The following is a 9362-nucleotide window of genomic DNA, read 5'->3' as shown; positions in this document are numbered from 1 at the left end:
TAAGGCCTGTTAGGCCCAAGTGTCTGAGGACCTGATGAACAAACAATAAGCTAAGTTGCCCATCCCCAGCTCGAAGACAGCTCTGGAGGATGAGCTCTGAGTTGTTTCAGTGCTTTGATCCTTCCTATCTGTCAGGGGTGATTTGTCATTTATACACCATGCTGTGATGGATGGCTCTAATGAGACATTCTAGTTTGGGAATAAGGCTACTTTGATCTCAAGACAAGCTGGACTCACAGCATATCCTGGCCAATTTCATGAAGTACCGGAAAAGGTTCATCTTTAAAAACCAGGGCTACAATCTGTCTAGGGTGATATTACTCATGCGTCTCTCGCTCTGATCACGGGGTCAGGTGCCCCCAGGAATCACGAGTAGCCCGTCTTGATGTAACAGGAAGAGGTAGCTTTTATTAACGAGATCCATATTAGCGGGATCCCGGGTCGATACGTATCTCACACAGGAGACAGAGGAATGGACCCCGAGCTCCCAAACTCAGGGGTTTATATAGGGGAGGTTAGGGGCATTCGAGAGGGTACACATGATTGGTCAATTCAAATGGTGCACAGTTACTTTCAGCTCGAAATTACATCAGCAAGGAGTATGTGCTCTCTAGCAGCTCGGCAGGCAGGTAGGGTGGCTCATCTCACTCAGGGGGGTGAAGGAAGGGGAGGGGTGGCTACAGATGGTCAATGTCCTTGGGGCTGATAGCTGGTCCGGCAAGTCCTATCTCTGGCTCTCCCTCAGGCACGTCCGGCCTTGCACATCCGGACTCTGACAATGAGTAACCTTTTTAAAACTCTAGTTCTACAAGACCTTCCTGAAACACTGGTCTTTATTATGATACACAATGGAAGATTCACTCAAGGGACTGAGGCATGTGAGTGAACTAGTATCTTTACATCTTTCCTCAGATTTTTGTTGCTATGATAAACACTAGAACCAAAACTAACTCAGGAAGAAAGGATTTCTTTCTTCTTACTTTTTACCTCCTGTAAAAAGCAAAGCCACAGCACAAACCTGGAGGCAGGAACTGAAGCAGAGACAATAGTGAAAGGTTCTCTCTGGCTTGCTCCCTCTTGCATTCTACCTTCCATATACAACACAAAACACAAAACAAAACAAAACAAGAAACCACCTGACCAGGGATCACATTACTCACAGGAATCAGGCAAGGCCATTCTACACCAATTAGCAATAAAGAAAGTTCCCTATAGACAGACCTCCAGATCAATTTGGAACTGGCAAATTTTGATTGATACTTCCCAGGTGTGTCCGTGTAACACCTTAATCTCCTATAGCAAGATCATATTGACTTATTTTTGAGACAGTTACTCTTGTACCCAATGAATGCCCCAAATTCAGTATTTAGCTATTGTTTTAAAAACAAGTTTCCTGCCATGCCTTCTTAACATTTGAAAACCAAATTCTCAATATTTGATTTTACCAAATGAAGACTCAGGAACTGAGTCCTGAGTCATGCAATGATGAAAGCCTCCTAGTTCACACAGGCAAGAAAGCACCCAGCTGATCTTCTTCCTCAACCTAGGTCACAAGAGGGAAAACTCACTCAACTGAAAAACCCTTCCAACAGAATGTCCCTCCTTTATACTTCCTATGTGTCTCTCTATTCACTCTCCTGACTCCTCTCATTCTCTGTTTTTTTTCCTATGTTCACTTCCTGTCAACTGGTTGATTTCTCCACCTCTTGACCTTTGATTGACTTTATTCAATATTGTATCCAAGAAACTGAAAGTCATTCTGATTAAAGATGCCTGGTAGTACTGAGACTCAACAGAATTAGAAGCAGGTTTCTCAAGTATTCAATCTTACTGTGTGTTCAAATATCCAGCAATACTCTTGGATGAAAGGTGTATGCTTGGTTTGAGCCACACCACAAAGAGATATGAGTTTTTCCAGTATTCACTCTCACAGTATGATCAAATATCTTGAAACTTATAATTTTCCTATCTATGCCCCTCAAAGAATAGAGTTACAAACACGTTTCACCAAGTTTAACTTAGAAATTTTCATCCATCTTCACAAATATATTTTTTCATATTATTCCAAATGTAAGGTGGTCTGTAGTATATTGAACTCTCCCTTTTTTAAATGTTCACTTTGATTTATTTATTTATTTTTGCAGTGGTGCAAACCCCAGTCTTAACTCACTGCTATAGCATCCACTTATTTATGGGATATCAAGCCTCCACACGAATAAGGGCCTCCCCTTCTACTGATGCCCCATTAGGCCATCCTCTGCTACAAATGTAGCTGGAGCCTATCTGCACCTGTATTACTCAGGTGCTGTCAGAACCTCTCAGGGGACAGCTATACCAGGCATCTGTCAGCAAGCACTTCTTGGCATCAGCAATTGTATGTGGATTTTGTTTTTTTAGGTAGGATGGATCCCTATGTGTGGTGGATACTGGATATCCTTTCTGTAAATCTCTGCTCTATTTTTTGTTTCTATATTTCTTTTAGATAGGAACAATTCTGCCGATTAAAATTTTTGAGATGTGTTGGTATCTGAATTTTTCAACTGGTTCTGTGTCTACTTCCCTATTTCCCTACTGGAGTCTGCTTCCCTATTTTCTGCTCTCCTCCTCAATTCCTGCTAGATCCCCTCTATCTCCCATGATTATTTTGTCCCCCCTTCTAAGTAGGATTTGAAGCATCCAAAGTTTGGTCTTCTTCTTAAGCTTCAAATGATCTGTTAGTTGTACCATGATTATTCTGAGATTTTGAGCTAATATCCACTTGTCAGTGTGTACATAGTATCTGTGTTCTTTTGAGTCTGGGTTAACTCACTGCGAATGATTATTTATCAGTTCCATCCTTTTGCCTAAGAATTTTATGAAGTCATTGTTTTTAATAGCTGAATAATGTTCCATTGTGTAAATGTATCATTTTCCATATCATATTTCTACATTGAGGGACATTTGAGTTGTTTCTGGCTCTTAACTATTATAAATATGGCTGCTATAAACATAGTGGGCCATGTGTCCTTGTTATATGTTGAAGCAATTTATGAGTATATGCTCAAGAGTGGTATAGGCATGCCTTCAGGTAGAACTATTTCAAAAATTCTGAGGAACCATAAAATTGATTTCCAGAGTGGCTGTACCAGCTTGCAATCCCAGCAGCAATGGAGGAGTTTTCCTTTCTCCACATCCTCACCAGCATCTGCTGTCACCTGAGTTTTTGATCTTAGCAATTCTGATGGATATGAGGTGGTATTTCAGGGTCATATTGTCCTGCACTTCCTTGATGACTAAGGATGTTGGACATTCCTTTCATTGCTCCTTGGTCATTTGAGATTACTCAGTTGAGAATTCTTGGTTTGGCTTTTCCCCTATTATTAATAGGGTTATTAGGTTTTCTGGAGTCCTGCTTGAGTTCTTCTTGAGTTCTTTGTATATTTTGGATATTAGCCCTCTATCAAATGTAGGGTTGGAAGTCATCTTTTCCCAATCTGTTGGTAGCCATTTTGTACTATTGACAGTGTCCTTTGCTTACTAAAGACTTTCAATTTTATGAGATCCTATTTGTCAATAATTGACCTTAGAGTCTAAGTCATTGGTGTTCTGTTCAGGAAAATATCCCCTGTTCTGATGTGTTCTAGGCTCTTTGCCACTTTCTCTTCTGTTATATTTAGGGTATCTGGCTTTATGTGGAGGTCCTTGATCCACTTGGACTTGAGCATTATACAGGAGATAAGCATAGATCAATTTGCGTTCTTCTACATGCCGAGTCACACTTGAATCAACTCCATTTGTTGAGAATGCAGTCTTTGTTTCTGTCTAGATCAGCTTTAGCAACATCCAGCTCTCTGACTGTTAAATTTCCATCATTTTAAGAAAATTGTTCCAGGATAAAAAACAAACAAACAAACAAAACTATTTTCCCACAGCTCCGAACTGTAGCCCTGGAGTGAATTTTGTTGGCTTGATTAGAATCTATGTCTCCATTTTCAAACCCATTACTGAGACCAGAGAAATAGAGCATTCTAGTTGAGCAAAGTGAGTCACAATCCTACACCTGGACTCAGGAGAATGACTCACTGAATGACTTAGACTAAGAAAAGGAGGGGTTCTGCTATCTAGAACAGACATGATTAGCAATTAAAACTCTGTTAATTAATTACTTAATTAATTAATTGCTGGTTTTTATTTTAAATCTGAATTTATGTTTTGAAGTAAAAATGCAAGATACCTGACTTATAAAATTGTCACAGGGGAACATACTTTAAAATACCACCACATGCTGTATTTACTTAGAAAGAGTTAACAATAAATCCAGTCTAAACAAGAACCTACAATCAGTTATAATGTGAGTTCCTTCCTTTTTTGTGCAAAAAGGAAGCTTATGGGAAATGCTGGATCCATCAGGAAAGCCAGTGATGACTCAGCACCTCCATGACTAAGGAAGACTGGAGCACAGACCCCCTGATGGGGATGGACTCCAGTCTGCAGCTCCTCCATGTTGGCTGCAGGACATATTGTTGAATGCCTTCCAAGACCTGTGTGCCAGGGCCCTTTCATTTCCAATGACAATACAAATATCACCATTATTTTCCTTTCATTGTAAACTTCAACAGAAAAGTCAACATGCTACAGCCTCTGTACATGGAGTTCAGTGAACTTTCTTGAGATGCTCGGCACTCTGGGAAAGCCTTTTTTGCAGAAGCTTCTGATCTGGTTCAATATCACGTGGTAACTTGGACATCATCATCACAGAAGAGTACTCACAAGGTGGGTCCAACTAGCAGGCCTCTTCTGAAGATGTGCCCATGGCTCTGTTCTGGCTCAAATCATCTTCTCTCCAATTACAGGAGATGCCATCTCTCCTTTCCTTACACCCTGTTTGACAACTGGTATTACGGTATTTGCCTGTAGAATTCCTTTATTCCATTCTAACAATCAACAATTTGAGGCTATTGCGTAACCACTCGTTGGATATTTCGCTGGTCTATAAAACTAGGCTGATTCGTATATGAATAAGTAAGAAACAAATGATGGTGGATCATAGCACCCTGTCATCATGCCCACCACTGAAGGATGATACCCTTTCATCAACAAGCCAACCAAGTTTTCACATGGTTTTCTTCTCATATACTCAAGTTTGTTTGTTCCAATAATAAAACACAATTAAAAAAAATAAGAAATATGTGCCCTGGACAACTGTCAGAAAACCCGTAGCTATAATGTGTGCTACAGTCCTCTAATTCTTCCTTTCCACAGATCAGTCCAAAACCACGGTTCGAGTCTTTGACTCTGCTCATAAATTCAAGTTCTAAGACATACCATTTGACATTATCATTCCTACACTTAACAAAAACTAAAATGACATTCTTAATGTGAGGAGAGAGTATAAAATCATTACTGCTTCATTATTACTTTCAAATTCATAGTGGGACCAAATCTCGCTAATTACAAAAGTGTGACTTTGTAATTTCTTCTATGACGATAGTATCATTATTGACATTTATTTGTTCCTAATTAAATTTCAATTACCTGATATCAAAGCTGAGGTAGATGCATTGTGGCTTCATTGCAAGCAGTGGTATTGTTCAGATGACTTAGAACATCGGATGTGATTTAAATGAGAGGGAAAAAAGTCTCCCTGACAGTTTTCTCATCTGCATTCAAACAAAACAAAACAAAACAAAACAAAAAACAGAAGCAGAAACAGAAACAGAAACATGCCCCCATCCCACTCCCAATCATTCCTTTAGTGATAAAAGTACAGTTCTTTTGTGAGCATTGACACAATACATGGGATCTGATTCTTTGCGTGGAAAGTGGCGTCCAGGGAGAATGACTTAAATTCCGTGGCCACCTTCCAGTTAACACGGGTAAGGATGTGCATGAATTCCAACTTGTGCGCGCACAGTTTCAGCATGGCACAAAGTGACTGAATGAACCATGAACATTCCTTTGAATTTCTCCAGGAATAATAACCAGGTGCTGTAGAGTAAGCATGCAGGAAGTTGGCCTCCACTGGTATCTTCGGGCATGCCATATCATTGTCAGTTCCACTGTCTGTCTCAATGCCACAGTACAGTTCAGTACAACGGCAGGTCTGAATGATGAAGAGTTTTGGTTTTCCACTCAGACTCCAGTAGTAGTTGTCTCTGAAGAAACTAGTTAGTTTTTTCAGGTCAATAGGTCCATTCGTTCCAAAAACCTTTCGCCGCCATGGCTTAGAATCACACACACACAACTGCTCCTTTTGCTGTGATCTTCCTTAGAAACACTATCCATCAATTCCAAAATTGCTTCATGAGTAAGATCATTTTTATTCCTGACTTCATATTTCAGGCCCATGAATGTCTCTCTGAGTTTAGCTGCATCAACATCAGTACCAGAGCGAGATGTCACTCTAGTACTTTTATGGAAGTTCTTATTATTAATTATTATACATAAGCCCATTTCAGGATAATCCATGTTATAACTACTGTCCAGATATATTCCAGAGTCCATTGACTTGCTTCCATGGATAGTCTTTACTTCAAAATTATTAATGGATTTTGAATACATCGAGGTTTTGTTGTTCTCCATGGTCACTTTTCTTCACATACGTTCCAAGGTCCACACAGCAGCATACCAATTGCTGTTTTTAAATGGAAAATGAGAAGTGGATCTGGGGGAGTGTGGAGTTGAGTGGTAGAACTGGGAGGAAAAAGGAAAAGGAAACTAGTCAGAATGCAATACATGTGAGGAGAACTCTTTTCAAGTTAAGAGTGCTGATATTGCTCTAGAATGTTGGAAAGAAAGCGTGCATGCCATGCTCTCTCCAAGTTAAGAAAATCTTAATGAGTAATAAAAAGAATGTAAATGGTGAGATGAAAATATGACATCTGTGATCTTAAAATTTGGAAAACCAAAGGTCATTGCACTAAAACCAATTGAGTCTACCAATGTATTGATCTGCCCTTGGCAATATCAAGAATTGCCAAAGAACAAATTGTAAAGAACAAAATATTTGTCTTATAAGGGTTGATTTAAACCTGGTTTTGCTCACAACAATTAAAAATACCAGAGTTGGCTGTAGAGATGGATCGACAGTCAGAACCTCTGCTTCAGGGTTGGAGAGATTGCTCAGTGGATAAAAGCACTGTCTGCTCTTCCAGAGGACCTAGGTTCAATTTCCAGAACCTACAAGGCATCTCACTGGAACTCCAGTTCCAGGTGATCTGACAGCCCATAAAACATACATGTAGACAAAACACCAATGATTATAAAATAAAAAGGATTAAATCATTTCAAACAAGGATTTGAATGAAAATTCAAAATTTCTTTTTTCAAACAGGCTCTTGAGTCTAAGAAACAGAGGTGGCTTAATTTCTAGGGAATGCAATGCATTCCTCTGACCTCTGAGGGTAGCAAACATGTTTTAGTGCACTTTCTTACACATTCATGGAAATATACAAGAACTCATAGATTTGTTGATTGTAAGGGAAGGCCTAATCAAACAGTATAAAATACAAGAATGAACAAGGGAAGGATGAAAGATGGTGACATGATATGAGGACAGAAAGAGGGAGGGAGGGTCATTTTCTTCATGTTATGAGTGACACTCTGCCCATAACCTAACCAGGCACCTATAACACTATGGAGAGAACTTGTGGAGTGTAAGGTACTTTTTTCAAAAGGGAACATGAAGTTAGAAACAGAGCCTGAAAGAACAGACACAAGACCTGCACATGTCTACATCAGTCCCTCTGTATCTCCCACTTTAGTGTTATTGGGATGTGTAAATATGTAAACAAGTAAGTATCTCATTCTAATCCCTTGTTTGGGGCCTTTCTGTTTATCAGTCTTGACCAACTTTTGTGTGTTAGCTTTGTTTTATCTTACATATTTTGTTTTATTATATTTATTGCTTTTGTTAATATTTATTATTTTATTATCTCATACAAGTCTGCTTGTTTCCTAATGAGAGACTGAGAGGGAGTGGATCTGAATGGGAGGGAAATTGATTGGAAAAGAAGAAGAAACTGTAATAGAGAAATACTGAGAAAAAAATCAATTTTTAATAAAAAATAAAATTAAAAGAAGACCTGAAGTACAACTTGAGTTATACTGGAAAGAGAAGAGAAATGGGACAAAATGAGTGGTGTATGTATAGTTTAGATTCATTGTTTATATATGTAAGATTTTCTTAGAATAGAAAACAAAACTTGTTTATTACTTCTCAACTTTATGAGGTAGAAAGTTGCTGTGCAGCAGTGCCTGGAATCATAAGACTTACTGATAAGGGACAGGCTTCAAACACATAATAACCTTTCGCCATACATTTCACATACTAGTAGCATGTGGCATTGTCTAAATTGTGTAAATTGTCTACACTTGGTGAATTTCATTAAATTTTGGGGTCATACTCAACTCACTCATTAAACTATTTGTACATCTACTCTCTCAGTTCTACACACCCAACTTCTGATTGTCTTCTGTTTCCATCATATCCATTACTCTTCAGAATATGACCTTTTACACAATGTGGCTAACCTACCAGGGGTCAAATCATTTAAAAACTGAATTGTTTTATCATCAATTATCAATTACAATAGCAGCCCCCCCAAAAGAAAAAAGTGGAATTTGTGCCTAACTTCATCTGACTATGCTGGGATATTGTTAGTGTCTTAGTCCATGTCACTTGCTGCATACAACACCATGAATAACACAACCAAGCAAGAAAGCATTTATTTGGTTTACAGGTTACATCAATGACCAGGGGACACCAAGGCAGGATATCAAGACAGGAATCTGATCTCAGCAACTGAAGCAGTTAGAGAAGGTTGCCATATTGGTTTGTTGCACATGACTTGCTCAACATAGTTTTTTTATGCTAGCCAGACCACCTTCCCAGGGTGAGAAGTTTCCCATTGACATAGGAACTACTGTACCAACTATTATCAAGAAAATGCCCGGAGAGAGACCTCACCGCCTGATCAAGTGGGCACTCCTGAGGCTGCAGAGCGGAGGAGACCACCAACACTGCCCACCCCTGCCCACATCCCTGGCCCAAGAGGAAACTGTATAAGGCCTCTGGGTTCCCGTAGGGGAGGGCCCAGGAGCGGCAGGACCCCTGCGCCTGATACACCACCGGAACCTGAGGGAAACAGACCGGATAAACAGTTCTCTGCACCCAAATCCCGTGGGAGGGAGAGCTAAACCTTCAGAGAGGCGGACACGCCTGGGAAACCAGAGGAGACTGCACTCTGTGCACATCCAGACACCAGAGGAAAACACCAAACGCCATCTGGAACCCTGGTGCACGGAGGCTCCCAGAAAGAGCAGCGCAGATCTTCCCGGTTGCTGACGCCGCGGAGAGGACTTAGGCAGTACCCCACGAGCAA

The 9362-nt window shown here is 39.9% G+C and overlaps 1 pseudogene; it reads right to left on the bottom strand.

Moving 5' to 3' along the window:
- Positions 1-5731: 5731 nt before the first annotated feature.
- On the bottom strand, positions 5732-6561 carry Casp3-ps2 (caspase 3, pseudogene 2; annotated as a pseudogene).
- Between the last annotated feature and the right edge of the window lie 2801 nt (positions 6562-9362).

The sequence above is a fragment of the Rattus norvegicus genome, chromosome 1 (genome assembly GCF_021556685.1).
Source record: "Rattus norvegicus strain SHRSP/BbbUtx chromosome 1, alternate assembly SHRSP_T2T, whole genome shotgun sequence".
NCBI lineage: Eukaryota > Metazoa > Chordata > Mammalia > Rodentia > Muridae > Rattus > Rattus norvegicus.
This window is presented reverse-complemented; position numbering and strand designations above follow the sequence as displayed.